The sequence below is a fragment of the Hetaerina americana genome, unplaced genomic scaffold (assembly GCF_022747635.1).
Source record: "Hetaerina americana unplaced genomic scaffold, ioHetAmer1.1.p SCAF_4, whole genome shotgun sequence".
Taxonomy (NCBI): Eukaryota; Metazoa; Arthropoda; class Insecta; order Odonata; family Calopterygidae; genus Hetaerina; species Hetaerina americana.
In genome coordinates this window covers 91,241,583-91,261,847 of record NW_027286985.1, presented here as the reverse complement: position 1 = coordinate 91,261,847, position 20,265 = coordinate 91,241,583, and the positions used below count along the sequence as shown (strand labels likewise).

At 39.5% G+C, this 20,265-nt stretch overlaps 1 protein-coding gene across 1 annotated transcript in view; it reads left to right on the top strand.

Annotated features, from left to right (window-relative positions):
- The window catches only part of mmd (disintegrin and metalloproteinase domain-containing protein mind-meld), a 997,749-nt gene that overhangs the window by 357,052 nt on the left and 620,432 nt on the right, over positions 1-20,265 (top strand). The window lies entirely within an intron of this gene.

Here is a 20,265-nt window from a genome sequence, read left to right as displayed (position 1 = left end):
ATGTTAAGTTTGAAGCATGACGTGGCATTTATAATCTGGAATTATTGTGCAATACGAGTGGAATATTGACGATTACATCGTTCTCAGCCTACAAATGTACACAGACCCTCATCATTAGGGAGGATATTAATGTTGAATCACATTCTTGGACAATATTATCTGAAATTATGCTTGTGGAAGTTTATCATGCATAATTTTGCATGCAAATAGGATGCACGTAATTGCATGGCCACTTAAAGTGGATTGGAATAAGATTATGATGGAAGAAAAATGCTACAATTCAAAGAAAAATTATTTTCACCATCGCTACTTGGTTCTAATTTCGAGAATTACTCTTATAAGTACCAAATAGGTGATGACATTGTGGCATTCCAATTTAACTTACAAGCAGCTGAAAAACCTGTGAGAAAACCGTTTTCCACCTCATAGAGTCAACTAACATCTTTCCCGTCTGCCTTTAGAGTGATTTCCTTTCCTTTCACCTTTCCCATTTCATTAACAAAAAATAAGCATGCCAATATAACAGATTGCTACGGATACACTCTAATATAATGGCGCACTGGATTTTTTCAAAGCCTTTCTTAACGGTGACTAAGTTCCATCACGAAAAAAATCCGTCTGTAAATAATATGGAAAAAACTTTTTAAATATTTCAAATTTAATAATAGAATGCGTCACAGCACTTACTCTATTTTCAAAAATAATTTCTCAACAATCGTATTCCATTTTATCTTAGGGTAACAATTCTAGTACCTTTTGGATATTTTCAATAAGGGTAGAGTAAAGAAGAGTATAGGCTTGTCGTATACAGCTTGAAGGCTGGTGGAAGGTGTTTAAAACGGAAGACGAGATTAAACCAGGGCAAACAACATGGAGTCTACTCGATAAGAAATTGTAATAATTCTGAGGGATATTACAAATTCTACCTTCCATACGTATATGACCTGTGATTGGGGTGATGATTATATTTTCACCTATTCGTATACACCAGTAATCTACATTAACAGTAGGTATTATAGGTTAATAAAATAATTAATGCTCAGAAAGCAATGGCATTTATTCGCTAGAGTGATTTAAAAATACTGTGGAAAAAATAATTAAAGTGAAAAATAATTTTTTTGCAGAAAGAGGTATCAATTCCATCAAGAGGCCGTTCACAGGGTTATCTTTGCATGATATAATTATCAACGCGAGCATCTCACGTGCGGAAGATTGAAATTCACAAGCATCTCTTCTTTCTTGCATGATAAATATTTTGAAACATCCTTTTGCTACCTGTGGGTATCCGTGTCCACGAAACAAAAGCGTCTGAGAATACTTCAAATTTCCAAAAACCATATTTTAAGTCCCCCATTCTTACATTAACCATTCTTTACCATCCCGTTGTTTCACAATCACCCCCATATGCTCTTTTCTTAACCAACCAAGGAGCATCGCATTAATCACTTTGATCCGCGAACATATTTATTCGGTGTTTCCTCAGCGGCCCCGCCCAACCTTTCCCTTTGCATCATGGGTGTCTCAGCTTCCCTTTCAAAACAATATTTGTTGAACAAATATTTTCCAAACACTTTTATTTGTTCATAGTCAGTCATTGCCCATAGTGCTTCCATTGTCTCTCTATTTTTTCATATGATCTCGCATTAAATACAAGAGAAATAAATTTAATTTAACTGATATTTTGGGTGAATTTTTTACTTCACCAATAGATTTATGTCGTTTCTGTCAAACATTCCATTTTATTTTCGAAGGAAATCTCAATAATTGGAATAGATAGCGTTTTAGATAATATGATATCAAAATTCGAAATCCGATAATAAATGCTTCATAGGTTTCTACAGCTTAAAAAAGGGCTATTTTAAGTTGAGCTATACAGGATTCCTGTATAATACAAATTTTTTTATTCCCTTTTTTGTTCTGAAGGGAATACAATAGGGTCTCTATGTTACATGTCCAAAATCCTGAGTATTTAAGATACATTTGCTAAAATAGTTGTGAAACTACGAGCATCATTTTTAATTTTACATTATTAATAGTTATCTTGTATATATTTTGAATGGATACATTGACAACCAATCTAATCAATTAATAAAGGATATAATATCCCCTATGGTAAAATTAGTTCATAATAGTACAAAAATGAATATCTCCAAGACGTTTATTACTCTGTTGTAATCTGAAAATATTCTTAAACCGTTTTATCTGACCTTTGATAAAGCGATCAAAGCGCATATTTTCTATGATTTTTTTTAAATTTCGTTAATTTCTAGATATCTCATTCATTTTGCATAATTTATATTTTTGATTTCCCATGGTGGATATGAAACTGCAATTAGTGTCCCTAGATATTAATGGTTGCTAATGTCTTATTCCTTCTTTCATTTCATTTCATAACTACCTCATGTGTTCCCTTGAATTAATCTACTTCAGAATACTCATCTTTGAGAAAATATATTAATAACCAACACGGCAGTCTTGGGTTATTGATTCTCTCCAAACCGTTGTACACCAAGCCACTGTTTGAAGTGCAAGAAGATGAAATATTCGTTAGGTACAATCTCCATCTTGTCGCTAGTAGTTAAAAAAATCTCGTCCAAAAAACATTCTTTGCTCTTTGTGTTGGTATGACAATCTTTCAGGTACCAACCTTGAACGAAATTTGTGATATCCGATTTTTTTCGTAAAATTCTGTCACGGAAAATCGGTGCTCCGTTCAACAAAAGAGAAAATTTATCAGCCAGGTCAGTAATCATCAATCGTCGCTCAAATCGCAGTTATTTATCCACTTGTTGAGTTATTATATTTTATTATAAATACAAAGTATCTGCAAGTCACCTCCAAGGTGTGTGGTAGCGGATTATTACACAACAGACCTCGTGCTTTTGGTACAAAATACTTTTTCCACATAGCACGGTAGGAAAAGGTCATTCCGATCTTTATTCGTTAAAAGGAAATATGGCATCTTTAAAATATCCGTTCTTTTTATCTGCCCAGTCCCTCCTATCGTAGTACGATGGAGCTAATAATGCACTTCCAACCTCATTGCAAAAAGAGGAATCCTATCAATTTACGCAAGATATTAAATCAATTTAATCTTCGCTCCGTAAGTAATTTTCAACCTAGATCCTCTGATAATATTGCTTATACTACTAATAATAATAAGCTACTAAGTTTATCATTAGTGTTTCACAAATCTAGTTCCCCTATGCTGCAACGATCCACATCGATAATCAATCCAACCTCATGAGGATCCCATACACTTGCAGCATATCCTAAATTAATCCGAACTACCGCGAGGTGACATTACTCTTCAACTTTTCATCAGACTTCCCCAATACTCTTCTAATAAATCCTAATTTTTTGCTAGCTTTTCCATATATTCTCCGTGTGAGTTTCTGGCAAGAGAAGTCTTGGGTGAGGATAACGCCATAGTATTTGATAAATTCAATACTTTCTATTTCGGTGTTTCTAGTACAGTAGCTGTACGGCAGGTAAGTACTCTCATTTCGAAATTTCATCACCAATCGTTTTTTAAAGTTTAATGCTAAATATCAAGTGGAGTCAATCCACACTCTTAGCAGGTGAAAACTTTTATCGTTAAATGGTCCAACGAGATCGAATTTGCCAGTGCCATTTAATAGACATTTCACATGTTCACTTTTCTACTACTCTCTGGCCTAAAACTCTACTTTCCTACTTCTTACAATTCTAGTTCTCAATTATTTCAACACAATCATTTTAATTCAATTTCCAGTCTTTATTCCGCTTTGAAGATGTCCAATATATTTGCCAAAAATGCGTGCTTCTGCTGTTCTCTTCATTTTAACTCCAACGTCAAAGCTTATCCTTCTCATTCTCCTCACATATGTAAATTTTGAAAGCTTTCGCTTTCTCTGTCGGTATGAAATCCCTTTCTCGTTTCCCATATTGAGATTATTTCTTTCTGCTAGTGTATCACCAATATCGACTGTCATTCGTCCCTACTGCCTGGGTTCTTTTCGTGCTATCGTACGGGCATACGTTATCCTCGGAAAATGTCCTGAGAGGAAAATATCAGCAGATTTTTTTATTTTGGCGGTCAAAAACTTGTTAAAAATACTCAACAGCCCATAATATTTTTGAAAAGCATCCTCTGAGCTCGGTACCTATCGATATGGAGCGTATCGATTCTCGGAACAAGTGCATTAGGTTCATATAATACAGCCAATCATATTGTGTAAAAATTTCAAGTCTTAGCATTCCAACCGTGTTACTAATTTCATTAAACCAGCCACAAAATTGTCGTCTGTGTTACCCTTCAAGCAAAATTATCTGAGGGTTCAGTCAGATTTAGCACATAAAGTGGACATTTTGAATTACTTTCATAAATGTTGCTTAAAACAAATTGATCCCTTTTTAAAGTTCTTTAAGGAAGGTTAAACTATAGCGCCTTACTTACTACAAAGAATTTTATGAGTGTCCATAGACAATATAAATATGTACTAATATGCATCAGTAGTGATAACGTAATTATTGCCAGGTATTTCGAAAGCATACGAAAAATAAACATCAATATCAGCTTACATTTTCTTTAATTATTATGGACAAATATTATGCATACATAATGTGACTCGGTAACACTTAATACTTTTGATATTTTTGTCGTATATATTTTCTGAAAGCCTTGTAGCATTATCTATTACGACAACTTCCATCACCAAAAAAGGTGACAATGTATCAAGTTGGTCGTGTTTATTTGCTAAAGTGAAACAAACAAGAGTCTAAATCATTCATATTCTTAGCTTGCAGAGATAGAATTATTGTATTAAATTTCATGCGGTTTCAGCAAAAATTTCTTGTATAAACGTGAGTTTTTCAGATCAATAATTTATTTAACATCTTTGCAGGAGAAAATTTTGGTTGACTACCAAAATATTTTAGCTGTGTTGGACAAGTTCGCTCCACGCCACAATCCCGTTTTCCCTAATTCACACTCACGCGCATACACACGCACCCAAACACACGCATACCTGTCTATTCGCAATTAACCGCACCTCAGTTTGATCTCCTCCCATTTCCTTCCTCTCCCCGCTTCCGATGTATCCGTCGCCTTTCCTCGCCCTCCGTTATTCATTTGATAATATTTTCATGCCTCCCGAACCTCCCCAATCCCCAGCCCGCGTCTTAACCTTTTAAAACCGCGTGCGCTCTCAAAGCATTCCCTGCCGTGTCCCCAATAAATTTAGTCTCCATCCCTTCCGTTACAGCCCCTCACCAACGTCATCGCTCCCACTCCCCTTATTTATGTCTATATGATAGTCTACCCTTCCTCCTATCCCATTCACCCACTCGTCCCACTCTAACCTCTCTCGTGCTATTTGAAATACCTTGCCAACAACCCGCCGATAAATTAGAGCTATCACCCACACGCAATATGGGTTTGGTGGTTAATATCGATGCAAAACGTATTGGTGTGCTCTTGCCGAGGGTCGCATTGCTTGTATTTCCTCATACTCCTTTCCCGGGGGATCACATTTCTCCCTCCTCCCCATCCCTCTCGCCGTCCCAGAGTGCCTTCCGTTTGACCCAACATTTAAATTCTCTCGTGCCTACTAATTCACCCTAGGCATTAAGCAGGAGAAGATGCTACCGATGACGAAAGACCAAGGGAAATAATTCCTCTCTGTCCGCGAGGGATAAATCGTTCAGGAATGTTAAACTCGAATTTGCAGAAATATTGGCGTCAATTTCGCCACAGCGCTGTAATATTTTACGTGTTATACTTTCAGAATTTCGGTATCTTTTGCGCATACAAAACACAATCTCTTCGTTAATACAGTTGACGGAGAGTAAAAAAAAAACAGTAGTGGTAACGTGTGTAATCGACACTGTATATATTTTCTATCTTCCCGAAAAGAATACAGCAAAGTAATTGAATTTTTGCCAGATTTCTCCATTTAAATATTAGAGGTTTTGAATACTGATATTTCAGAAGTCAGAAATATTTATCACGAACATGGAATTTTCTGAAATATCTCTTGTTTTAGCAGAAGGTTCGTGTTATCATTTTTCATTAATATTTGAGTTGTGATGAAAATTCTGTTGAAAAAACAAAAGTATGCATTTCCTACCTCCTAATTTAGTGAGCTTGATTAATACTCAATTAGTTTATATCGCCTTCTTCGGCTCTTTTAAAACTTTTTCAGAATAAATTGGCAATTGGTTAAACTCTATCTAGTTTCTTACTTCTGTGAGAAAATTATTGAAAAATTTCTGTATCCTGTTACTCTGTTTTAACACTTTTTATATCTATTACTTAAGGATTTATCTCCCCTCTCTCCGTCAGCAAACAATTTATATATTTTCCAATCCAGACAAAAAAATGAAATATAAATATCTAGAAATTCTACAAAATAATGAGAGAGGGCCTCCGGAGACGCCGCAGCCTAAAAAATACATTACAAACACATACAAAATTTTTTTTCGAAATTTCCCTTCTTAAATTTGCTTTGGAAACGACGCAACGTACTCAAAATATTCACAGATGAGTTATTATGGAAAAACACGTAATTCTCCACACTTTAATAACACAGTTGACTGATTTTGATATTCTCACATTAATATAAATGGTACACCAAGTGAGTAGTTTTGATAATGATGTGAGAACATTGAAACCCGTCAGGTGTTTTAATAAAGCATGGAAAATTGCAAAATGCTTTCCCGAATAATGAGTAAACTCCCAGAAGTAACCGCGCTTACATTTTATTCCCTCCACACAGGACACACTCGCGGAGTAACGAATCCCCTTTGCATCGTCGGCGGGGGCGCCACTGCCCATAGCCCCCTCCATTGCACGCGGAGTTCCGCAAATCCCTCTCAAACTCCAAATTAAACTTCAAAACTCCAGGCATGGCCTCCCCTCTTCTCCCTGTTACCTTTGAACCTTCTGGAAGTGTATCCTTCCTTAAGTAAATTCTATACACGTTACATTGCATTTGAATGAATTCCCAAAACCTACCAGAAACTTTGGGTTTACATCATTCCTGCGAATCTTTTTGCAGGGGCGGAACACACATCAGATGCGTCTTAAGTTTCATAGGAACCACTAATTGAGTAGTATTCTTTTGGATCTTGTGTTTTAGCGACTCGAGCAAATATTGTCACATTAAATCTTCTTTGAATTTCCATTTTTTAGAAGTGAGGTACGCGAAGGAGGAATACCTTGATACGTGACTCTTCATGCACATGACTCAACTGTGATCCATAGAGTTTTCACAGACTAAGGTGAATTCGCGTAGTCACTATTAAACATTTAGTTTAGGATCAAAAGTTAAATTTGAAAGCCTACTTAAAAAGCCAGGAGATCAAATATTAGGACACCAAAGGCATTGTGAATTTCTAGACTCATAATTTACACCATGAAGATAATTCTGTAAATTTCTGCAATAAATTTACCGTGACAATATATTTTGCATTGAAAAATATAAAACGATGCATTATTCATAATACCGCAGAATATTTTATGCTGACCACAAGTCATTACACCGGCTCAGATGAATTAAATTCATATGCAAATATTTTTCTCCCTACTGTCCTATTGGTAAGACGATGTTATCTAATAATGTTGCATTATAATGCAAAATTATGCCAATTTTACATAGTCTTTGTATAGGTACAACTATTTTTTTAATCAGCATAGCAGACCCCTAAATGCTCCCGACTCGTTTCTATTTTTTGTTTTGCTTTAGCTTAGCGCCATCAAAGAACGTGTATGCATATATATCTTAATTTTATAAAATCAATAAAACTGATGGCGTTTAGGAATCAAGAATTTCTGAAATATTCAGTTCTTTATCAACAAAAATTACATTTACGCTTGTAATCATAGAAACGAAAATTTAGGAACATAAACAGCTTCTTTAGAGAATTCACTGGAATCACCGCTTTGGGCCTATCGAGCATTGTTAGAAGGCAAGGCATTTATTCTTTACTAAAAATAAAATTTTTAATTCGATATGAATAATATTGTCCAAAATGAAAGGTATCCAAATGGCTACCGCAGTGCAAATCCTCCCTGGAAACCTTTCGAGGGATTTCCGCCTCTCAGCATTCATCTCTCCCCACCCGCAAAATTATACCACCCCCTCTCTCTCTACCCACGCCCCCCCAGTCTCTCTCCCGCATACCCCGAGGCGCGCACACTGATTCGTCACTCCCTCCAGAACCGTTCAGTTCCCCCCTCCCCGCCTCTTTGCCTCTTGTATGGTTCCATTTCCACGTTGCTGCGGTGGCGACTGCGCTCCATGCCTGCTCGTCTGCCTCCTAGATAAGGTTGCGAGGAAAGGAAATAGTCATGCGTGCAAATATACCTTAAAAGCTACGCCCGTATCGTCTATACTTCACCGATGGAAGTATATCCTCCTTTGCCTGTTGTTCCATTAGTTTGCACCTCAGATGAATAGACTTGTATGCTATCAAGGAATCGAATAACCAGGCAATCGATTGTTGTAACTTTATTCGTTTTTTACCCCATTAAGTAAGCTCTGGTGATTTGATGAGAATTTTTGGGCCAGCCATGGAAACATTTTTTTTTGGCTGTTGAACTTTAAACAATGGAAAAATGAAAACTTTTTTGACATTGTCGTTCTCTCTTGCGGACTTGATGAATTTTCTCATAAGTCACATATTTGAAGAGTATTGATGCAACAGAGCACTGAAATGTATTGGCTGTTCAATTTTAGAAAAAACCATACAAATTTCACATCAAATAAAATAATATCTTCGTCTCCATCACTGCCATCTGAAATTATAGGATTTTTGTCTCTTTTTCCAAATAAAAATGTTTAACGTTAGTTTGTTGGCGTTACTGTCTTTGTAATGTTGCTTTAAAGTTTCTTTCAGCGCAATTTATGTTTAAGGATCGAGAGCTTTAAGGCTAAAGAGCAGTGTTTACGTTCTCTATGCCCATCGTGAGTCTGCGCTGAAGTTATTTGGTGAAAGAATTGTTTTCAATTTCGCCTTCCGATTAAAATGTAATGAAGTAGGGAATTCTGGTGTCAAGCAATTTATAAACGAGAGCTTTAGTAGTCCCCCGGAGAGAGTTCATCCCCGCACCTCCCAAAATCACGCACCCCGACTAGATTCTCCAGCTCCATCCCCTCCCCCGACAACCCTCCCTCCTCCAGATTGATAATAATGGCACAGCCACCGCTTCCTCTTTCTTCAATCTGGAAGCCGATCCTTCCATGCGCTCCGTACCTCTCCCACCAACCACCACCTGCCTCCACCCCCTTGACGTGGCCTCGGGCGGGATCCCCGTAGTTGTGCCCTCTCTCGCCACGGGGGATCATAACACGCACGCCCGCCGCGACATACCCTCCCTACCCATTTTAAAACTACCCCACCACCAATGACCTCCAAACCTATCCCGCTCACCCCCCCCCCACCCCCTTCGGCCACCTGGCGCCTGTGGGACCCTGGCCACGGCGTCTCATCACTTCCGGCTGTCTCCTCGACCAATTCTCTCGCGTGTCCCCGTTTCCCCTTCCCACGGTTCCATATTCTTCCTCTTAGAGGTGCCCTTAATGTTTCCCGGTGCCCTACCCCCCTCTCTTCACCGATTCGAAAGTCTAAAAAGGTTTGGAATTGATTCTGCCCTGCATCATTCCAACAATCCCTATAATAACCTATCTATCCACCACGGTGGTGATCATCTCCGGCGGAAGAGTCTGCTTTCCAATTTCAGCTCAACTTGCACTACTTTCCTCCTCATCGACCGCTCACCGTGGCATGAAATGACCACCTTCACAATGACTTCCTCATATCAATGCATCAGGAGGCATATTTTGCTTGCAGGTTAGCGCCAAACTATTTATAGAGACCATTTCAAATCGAATTCTTTTTTCCAAATTTAAGTATTTTTATATTGATGGATTTTTCCGTTCTATTTCCAGTCAAATTCAATTGTTTTAATATAAAAATATTTTGTAAGTTACGATGGACAAGGGTTCAGATAATAGTAAACTTCAACTGGTGGAGTTTGCGTGGTATGATAAAAATGCCAAAAAGCTCTATTCTAAGTCATTCAGTATTGAACATTGAGATTTTAAGATTTTTTATTTAGATTAATCTAAATGAGATATTTAAAATCCTTGCCTACTCTTAGCCATGACCTTACTTCTACTAACGTGTAGGTTTCTCAGTATTTCCACAAAGCAAAAGTAGGATATAAAAGTAATACAATTTATTTAAGTATTTTCTTCCCATTCATTTAAAATGTTCAAAATATTAACTAAACTGCTTACTGTTCTGTTCAAGAATACATTTTGATGCATTGTATATGAAGTTATTTTGCAGGTTTCGTTATTATGCTAACTTCATCTGCCATAAAAATTGATGGCTTTCTAATTTAAGAATTTTGGCAAATAAATTTGCGGAAAAATTTCCAACATTGTATAGCATTGTATTGCCGCTAGTCTCTCAGCTGCTGATGGACCCATTGGCTTCCGTGGAATCGAATATGCCCACAAAAGGCAAGCTCTTAATTTTACCGACCTCCCCAAACCATTTACTCGTCAGAATTTTAAGGGATTCTCGATATCACTTCCATGCAACCACCCATTTTGCGCCTTCGCAATCGCCCCTGGAAACGGAGCTACTCTTCCACCCCCTGAGCGCCTCCTTCCCCCTCAAAACCTCCAACCTCTCCTCCGTCCAAGTTCCACATCCAGAGGAAGCATTCTTTCCTCATGCTGTGAATACGAGACATAAAAATATGAATTTTTCGTTCCTTCTCTTTCCATTCATTGCTTTCCTTGATTTTATCGCTGAATATTATTATTGCTTGCCTCAGATTTTCTTTATCGATTAACTAGTTTTTAATTATGAATACTGTTGTGTTCGAATATGTATAATTTTGTAATGACATATTTATACGAGGGATGTCTATAAAGTAATCTCTGTTTTCATGTTGTGTGGAAGGCAGTGAGGGGAGCCGAATGGTCGCTGTATTGACGCACACAGTACGTCTTAAGTTGTAGTCGTTGAAAGATCGCTTGTCATTTTTTTACAATGGTGAGTCAAAATGAACAAGACGCATACAATTGAAAGCCCCACCATATGTGAAGTTCGTTCAGCGATAACATTTTTACTGATAAAAATCACTTCAAAGCTGCTGACACTCATCAGAAATTTTATACTTTGTACGGACCAAACACGATGAGTGACAAGAGTTGTGCGTCAATTTTGTCCATCATTTAGGAGTGAATATAAATGTCCTTGATGATGACAGAACTGGCTGCCCATATGTGGTAAACAATGAACTACTGCCACAAATTTATGAAAAAGTTCGTGAAAACTGGCGTTCTACGATTTATGAAATCTTTAGAAAGTTTTTCATATTTTTCTACGATTCTGATGCATTGAAATACGATTAAAAAGTTAGGCGACTATATGTTTTTTCCTTATCTTGACGAGAAACTTGAAGGTACCTTCATCGGTTGGCTGTGGCACCTGGAAATGGACAAAAAAAGTCGTGAAAACGGACGTTTTATGATATCGTATTTAAAATATATAGTTTTCACAGCTTATATACTTAGATGCTTACATAGTACTTTTGTAGATTGTTTCACAATTCATAGTTCATTTTAGTTCAGCGAGAAGAGATTTAGTAATTAAGTTAGTTCTTGATTATCTTTGATAAATTTAAACGTTGTTTCGAAGGCGTAAATTTTAGGAAGAGTTAAAGAGAATTCTCTTTGCGTCGCCAAAAGCAAGTGTATTACGGATGGAATTGCCTTTTCCTCTTCTTGGCCCTTCGGTGCTTGGATTGGAACCTATCGTGAGTGGAGGTGCAAATAGCCGTACCTCCACTCACTTCCGCCCATGGGCGAGCACCTCCCGCCAAGGGCGCCCCCATCCCCGCGCCCCGCACCAATGTCCCGCAGTATGAATTCTCATTGCCCTCTCCCGCTGGACGGCCGGCCGTCCATTTTAACTGCACCGCAGGTGGGCTCCTCACTTGCCCTTCCCTAAAGCCAATCCCCGTGCAATGGGAATTGAGATAAGATCCTTGATTTTTACGTACCGTCATAATTTTTCATGACCCGTAAGGTTCTTGCTAGTTTTAATAGGATCGGCCATCCTCACCTGAGCTAAGGAACTTTAGCACCCCATTTAGTGCTTATGGATTTAGCGCAAAAACTTTTTGGATGTTCTCTAAGCCAAACGAGGAAAGCGAAGGGATTATAAAGTTTAATTTTATGGATTGAAATATAAAAGTCAACATTCTTTAGTATGCATTCCATTTTTGGTTACCTTAATTATCGTGCCGTAACATCAGTAAATATTCTTTCTTTAAATGTTAATACATTTCAGCAGGTTTCATTAAATTTTAGGCTAGAAAGCAAATTATGAGAAAAAATAAATTTTTATTTTACATCTTACTGACCCTATGAGAAAATAGTAATAAATATAATTTTTTATCAAAATAATGACAAATTGAATTTTGTATTGATGAGATTTAGATTGAATGACCGTCCATTTCTTCGTGCAGTAGGCAGGTATTTTCACATTTTACAGGTAAGTCCATGCTAGAGCTTTATTACTATTATCTAACCCTATTAATTCCCTATTTTTTTCTTATTAGCGGCAAATTTCTCATTTAAATTTATCCTTGTAGGGTAACACCCATGCGCGCATTTAAATATCTATTTCGGAGTTAGTGTTGTGCGCTTAGAGAATTCAGTTTGTTATCGTGCAAATGATATTGTTTTAATTAAATCGCTGCACCATAACCTTGATGAAATAGGTTATTTTTGAGACTGCATGATATTAATTCTTCGTATGGGATTCGAATGCTCCCCATGGAAATATATCACGTCGCTGAAATTGCAGAGGGAATATGATCGTGCCAGATAAAACCATGAGCAAATAATATGAACGATGCTTTCGGAGTAATGGTTTCCACGTGATCTGGAGTACCGTATCTGCTGCTCTGTACCACCTTACTTCAACCTCTTGCGTTCTCCATCCTGAACCCTGAATTTCCTACTCAGGTTTATTTTTTCCGCCCTTACAGGTGACATTTTATGCCCCTCTCTTCATTTCCCGTCCCATCTCCCGCAATGCCTAGCCTTCCCTCTAGATTTTCCAAATTTCCCAACTTGTGCGTCTTCCTTTGCTTCCCCTTCTTCGGCCTACCTGCCCCTCCCTTTCCCCAACCCTTCATTCCCGGAAGTTTCCCCTCTCCCTCCCTCCCTCCTCTCGCCTGCCTCCCTCATCCATCCTCCCTCAAGATGGCCGCTCCGCACCCCACTCCCGCCTTCCCTTGCCCTCTATCCTTTTCCCAAAAATCCCAATCCTTTTAAATGTCCCCCCTTTCTGAGTTTCCTTATTCACTGAAGCCTTTCCAGTCGTCTTTTTTTTGTAAATGTTAGGGAAGAGTCTCCACACCGTGATCTCAATTTAGTTCGAATTTGGTTGTCATTTCCCCATTCTTCTTTATTTCTTCAATGGTTTTTCAAAATCCCCGATTGGTTTTTCTTCCCGATCATGTGGTACACTATTTAAGTTTCTTTTTTGACATGCGGATTTATTTGACAGAACATCATAATATAATGCAATAATATTGTTTAAAGTGGCAATAGGATAAAAACGTCACACATTAAACTCTAACTGCTAATTATCGTGGATTTAAAAACCCCAAAGTTTCCTAAATTTTACTATAGCACTTATACAATCGGTTCCACTTTTCCTTATTCTTCATTTAACGTTTCGCGGCGTAACTTGTGCATCGGCAATCAGTGCAGTAAATAATATATATACGCAGAGCTTTCATTTACCCCCCCCCCCAAGAATACATTTCAAAGATTTCAATATTAATAACTTCGGTTTTGGTTTCAACAGGGATTCGAGTGCGATATTTCTGGTTATAGTTTGAAGCATGTGTCTGCCGTACCTGAGGAAATAATATTATTGCGTACCAGGAGGCTGTAAAGGGGTTTCAAGAGCAATTTAGGTGGCCTGGCAGTTTCAATTCCGCTCAAATGAAGCTTTAAGAATCTCCTCGTGCCTCTCTCCTAACATTCTCCCCTCATTTCAGCCTCCTCTTATCCATTTCCACCCACCCCCTTCCCCACCGCGTGGAATTACCATTTCCTTTCTTATCACGACCCACTCGCTCATGCTTCGGAGTTTCCACGGAGATTACACAGATGAGGGTTGAGGTGAGAGGGGGAGGGGCGGCAGGCGGGGGTGGCGCGAGTCTCGGATTGGAGGAGGGAGGGGGGGTAGGCAGCCGACAGGCACGGTTTCACTCGAGGGAGGACCGGGGGCGGGCGGAGGAACTTGAAAGAGGGCGAGGGGAGCTTCCCCGAGTCTTGCGAAGAAGTTTCGCTAGCTGAAGGGGCAAAATAAATAACAAACTCTTCCCTTCCGCCCCACCTGTCCCTCTCTTTTTCTCCTACATTACTCGATTTCTCCCCCCACCCTCCCAATCCCCTACTTCCCCCCCTCCTCCCCTCCCACCCACCTGCCTCCCCTCTGGATTCCCTGGCTTCCTCGGAATTCGGACAAAGAAAGCTCGGTGTACCGTTGCCCATTGTTTTTATTTGCTCTTTGGAGGTTAGTCGAGTTTTCGTCTTCCTCCTCTCCTCCCCACCCCCTTCTATTCCCCTCGAGGCATCTCTCCAAAGCCCCATCCTCATTCCGGCTCCATTCCCCTCCCCCGGTCCTTCCTTGCCTCTCGAGTTACCTGAGGATGCCCAACTTACACTCCTTCCCCTCCCGAACATGAATCTGTAGCCTCGTAATGAGGTGGACCACACGGGTTGAATCATCCATACCACGTCTCACCTTCGCCCCGTACCCGACACGTGATGCAGATGCTGGTTTCTGCCCGCCCGTCTTTGAATGGTTCTCGCGTGTATTCTCCAGGCCTGCGCATGGATATATACCAACATAAAGAAGCCCCTCTCCTCTCTAATGTACTTCGCATTCGCTTGCGTGTGTGTTATTTGCGGGTGTGACGAGAAGAGTGTATTTGACATTGCTACTTGCTATAGATACCCATGTCTCAATTCTATTGCCCTGGTTCCCTAGACATTCCTCTTCATTCGTCGATATGGTCTTGAGGACTGCCGGCGTTCAGACTAGCTAACTGTGGTGCTTAAATTCTCAACTTCCAGTCGCTCATCCGTATTTAGGCGGGAGTGAGGTTTTTGTTAAACGTGCTTGGATTTATTGTATCTTGACAGCTAATGCTAAGTATGAATTTTATTAATTAAGTAACTTTTCCATGCATAAGATAGATAATTGATTTGCACATATATCGCCTCTGCCAAACGCTCTTATGCCGACATGAAGGTAGGTTTGACTGGATAATATAAACAGAGCATGAGCTTTATTGAGATCGAAAACGCGGAACGTTAGTCTGGATCTATGAATGACACATCAGTGAGAATGATCGTATTGCAGATGTAATGCTGGAGGCTTCTAAGGTATTATCAGTGGAATTAGCGTTGATCTAGGCGGAGGGAACGAAGGAAACGCAGCGTCGAGACTTTTTTTTTCTTTCGGCCCACTGGTTCGAGTACGTGCCTTTATCTATTTAAGGAAAAGTACAAAATTTTAAAATGTGAATAACATTGCCATTGTTTGTGTAGTCACATTACATGAACAAAACTCTGAAGGAATAATGGTTTAAGAATCCCGGGGAATATGCTTGAGTTGTAAGGCTCATGAGAGAAACTGGCAAAACATGTGTATCTGAATTATTGAAGTTAACACCTCACGTAGCGCGTAATCTTTGAATCTCCTCCGCTGGATTCTAACAAGTACGGCTATTGCTAAAGGAAGAATTATAAAAGAGATTGGAGTGCGGGTACAAGTGGAAAGGCGGATTGCGGATGGGGAAGGGGGAAGAGAGGGAATAAGATGAGATTTTCAAGTCGTTGAACTAAAGACACGGTGAAAGGAGATAAGCGGCTTACCTGTTACGCGGTTCAGAGCAAGAGACGAATAGAGTAAAGGCAGGGAATGAGAGGGGTCGGGAGGGAGGCGAACACGCAAACAAAAGCTCGCTTTTGCCTGTTTTGCCCGCAACGCGCGGCGAGGGCGTGGAGGGGGCTTCTAGAGACGTCATGAGCCCTCGCATAGGTATTCCTTAGACTGTTTGCTGCGACTAACGGCCCACTGTCGGAGCTAGGTTACGCGGCTTGCTGTATGTTCCTGATGCAAATTTGTGTCACGCCCGAATTTTCTGGTCAAATACGAGTACTTTTCATTTTATTCGGATAGCTACAGAGTCTATTGCATGCTTAGAGTGTTATTAAATTTAAAATCAAACTTGTTAAAATCTCCTTAAAATATTCGTTGACATTTAAATTAAGTTATTCCAAATTAAAAACGGTTTATTCCTCTTCATCGTCCTTTACATTGAATAGAAATATTACTGCGTCAGGAAATGAAAATATTATAGTTAATAAAGTTAGCATGGACTGATTATTTGAATTATTTATTTTGATTTTAATATAATGAAGCGTATTAGTTTGTGGTTTTCAAAGGCTTATAAGAGAATTGCATCAATAAAATTCCATGGATCTTGAAATAAATGTTGGAGCCAAATGCATGTTGACTGGAGGATTTTAAGTTTTAGCCGTTTGTCAGAGGCATCCATGGAAAAATTGTTTAAAAAATATTGTTCAATGAAATTATGGAGGGAGTCATTTTTAGACATTGGTGGAGAGGCTAATTAGGAAGAAGATATGCATGAGGTTCAGTTATTGTTGACACGGATGTTAAAGGGCTGTGGTGCCCTTCCCCACGTAGAAGGAGGGGCAGAGTTTGCAATTAAGGCTAAACATTAAAATAATGGGATGTGCGAGAGGGAATACCGTGGGATGGGAGAGAATTGATAATTTGAGAGGAGAGGCAATGAGCGGTTAAGATGGGGCGTGTTTCACATTTTGGTTAATAATAGGTACTGGTTTTGGTTTTCTGGATGACATAGGATTTAGATGGAGGCTTGATGGATTTTAATATTTACGGGTCTTCAAAGAGTGACCATGGGTCAATTTTGTAACCAGACAATCGATGGTTAACTCATTTATATATATATATATATATATATATATATATATATATATATATATATGGATATATATATATATATATATATATGGATATATATATATATATGGATATATATATATATATATATATATATATATATATGGATATATATATATATATATATATATATATATATATATATATATATATATACATATATACATACACACATGTAAATAACATGAATGTACGTACGAAGAATAAAAAGTGTCCTCCATATCTGTTCAAACATTCGACAGATAATAAAAAATGGGATGGAACAAAGCGAGAGGCACTAACCCGACAAAACGCGGATCCTTCCATCCCTTGGTGCCTTTTTTTTACTTTTATTGTATTCTTTCCAAAAGAAGCGACGCTCTTGGGAGCACGTAGCCGTTCGACTTCCGTCCCCACCATTGGCCTGGGTACTTCCCCTCCGCGCGACAATGCCTGACCGCCCCCTCCGCAATCACCCCCCCCCATCCTCTCCTTGCCATGCTCCCTCCATTTTTTCAGTCCCAATCGAATCCCTGGGCTTCCCTCTCATCCCCTCGCCTTACCTTGCCCACCCTCCACCCCCTATGTCACTCCCCCATCCAATCGGTGCATTTTAGAGAACGCCGATTGTTTTGATCGGAAGACGCGACAAAGCGCACCCGCGGGACCCATTTCCCCCTAATCCCCCTCTGCACTTGAGCCTCCACCGCCATCCCCCGCGGTGCAAATAATGGTGGACGGCTACCGCTCCTGCGTCCTCCCCACGCCCCTCATTCCCTCAAATCACTGCGGCGATTCCTCTCAAGCCCTCCGCTTCACGCTTCTCTGCGCACACACGCACACGTCTCTATCTTTACCTCTCACGTTTATTTCCCCCTCCCAAATCTAACCTTTCCATGGCAACTTTTCTTCAGTTCCCATGAAAGATGAGTCCGTAAAATGGACTTATAACACGGAGAGGAATAAACAAGAATGTGCGGTAAAATGCAGCTCTCATCTCATTTAAACTTCTTCCTATCAAAATAGTTATATCCTCGACAACGAGAGCGCTGAAGCTCATTTGAAAGAAATTTACCCTGATTATTAGTATTAATTTGACTGTCGTAAATTGCTCGAATGTTTAAAATATTATCAATGGCTAAATGGATACGTCATAATTAACCAACTCTTCGGAAATTTCAGAAATTATTTATTTCGTGGGAATGGTAAAATTGTATCTATATTTATTCATCCCAGAAAGAGAAGTAAAATATTCGGAGAATTCGATTTGAATCTCTATACGTAATATTTCCTACCGATGTTTAATCTTCTATATTTATTCATCCCAGAAAGAGAAGTAAAATATTCGGAGAATTCGATTTGAATCTCTATACGTAATATTTCCTACCGATGTTTAACACATTAAATATAAAGCTACGCTCAATGCATTTCCCGAAAATTATCATTTCGAGTTAAAGATACTGAAAATCAAAGAAAAAACACTCGCAGCATAGATAAAGGCGCAGTTCTTGATTAAAATGGAGTTAATTTAGTGGATGTTAAAATCCATATCAACTCCTTAGTGAATACAGTTAAAATCCCTAAGTGTACGCAGCGCACAATACAGGAAATTCGTCAAATTCTAAACCGGTGACGTTAATCACAGGAACGATCTTCATCCATAACCTTTACTGCTCAAACTTTTCACATCTTGGGTAAGTAATATGAAGTAAAAAATAAATTCCCTACTTCTACATAGACGCACTCTGTAGAATAGATATTATTATCTTTTATTTAAAAAAATGTTAGAAGGGTCTACAGGTATGTATATGTGTGTGTGTGTATATGCAGGGTTCGTCCGGAAAATAAGTTTACTGACTCCTGGGCTGGGCGCGCCGCTCCGGGCGCGCCCAGCACCGCTCTGACGGGCTGCAATTGGAGGGGGGTATGTTGGCAAGCGACGCTGAAAAAGGCAGTCGGCTCTGAGCTGTGGTGTAGTGAGGAGCTCTGTTAACGCAAACCTCCACGCTCGACCCACGTCACGGAACGCGATGCCGAAGTTTTTGAAGCAGCGTTATTCCATCAAATTTGCGGTAAAGCTTGGGAAATCGTCTACCGAAACTGTCGGTATGATTAACCAGGCTTATGGGGAGTCAGCCATGTCCAGAAACATGATCTTTCGGTGGCACAAGATGTTCGTGGAGGGCAGAGAAGAGGTCGACGACGAGTCTTCGAGAGGTTCCCGATGATGCCTTCGCGGGAGCGTTCCAGGAATGGGAACGCCGCTGGAACAAGTGTATCGACTCACAAGGGTCCTATTTTGAGGAATATTAATATATATATATATATATATATATATATATATATACATAATATGTATAATGTGGAAATGAGAGGCTCAAGAGACATAAGCACGAAAACATTCAGATATCATCACATAATTTCCATGGTGGCTGTTGCCACGATGATCAAATGTCGCAATTAATTACGACGTAGGTTGCTCTCATTATCAAAGGGGAATCTTAATACAGTAATGCAGTGCGAGAGTCAAACAAAGTGAGAGCCTAGGCGAAGATGACCGTGGGAGTGAATTCGAGGGAGGAGGAGGTGTTGGGACGGGGGTGAGCCCCAGAACTCACTAACCCCTTCCCTCTCGTACCCTTTTCCTACATCACCCCCACCCCCATCCCCAGCCCACCTCATTAGCCGAAGAATGTCCTCGTTCAATTGTTTTCCCTCGCTTCTTCATTTTCTTCCCCTCGCATTTTGGTTCCGAACTCGAGTTCTTCAAAACTTTTAAACAGACGTTAAGGGAGGTCTTTAACGCTCAAGAATTATTTCTTTTTGACTCTACTACCTTTTTTTGGCAGCACTTCACGCCCAGTATCTCTGGACTCTATCCTTTCTAAGAATGGTGGTCGAGATAAAAAGAGTTTTTGCCCCTTCCACTTTATTTCCCATTCCCAACTCCGCCTCCTTCAGTGCTACTGCCTCCCTCTCCTCTATATAAGGCGGTCGCGTGCACCATTCCCGGCATTGACACTATCATCCCATGTCGCAATTTTTAAGCCAGAGAATATACCATACATTCTTTGTATCGCAATATCTAAAATAAGAATGTTCGCATGTTGGAAGCTGCATAGTTTGATTAAAGCACCAATGGAATGCTGATTTGTTTAATTACCATACACTTAAATTACC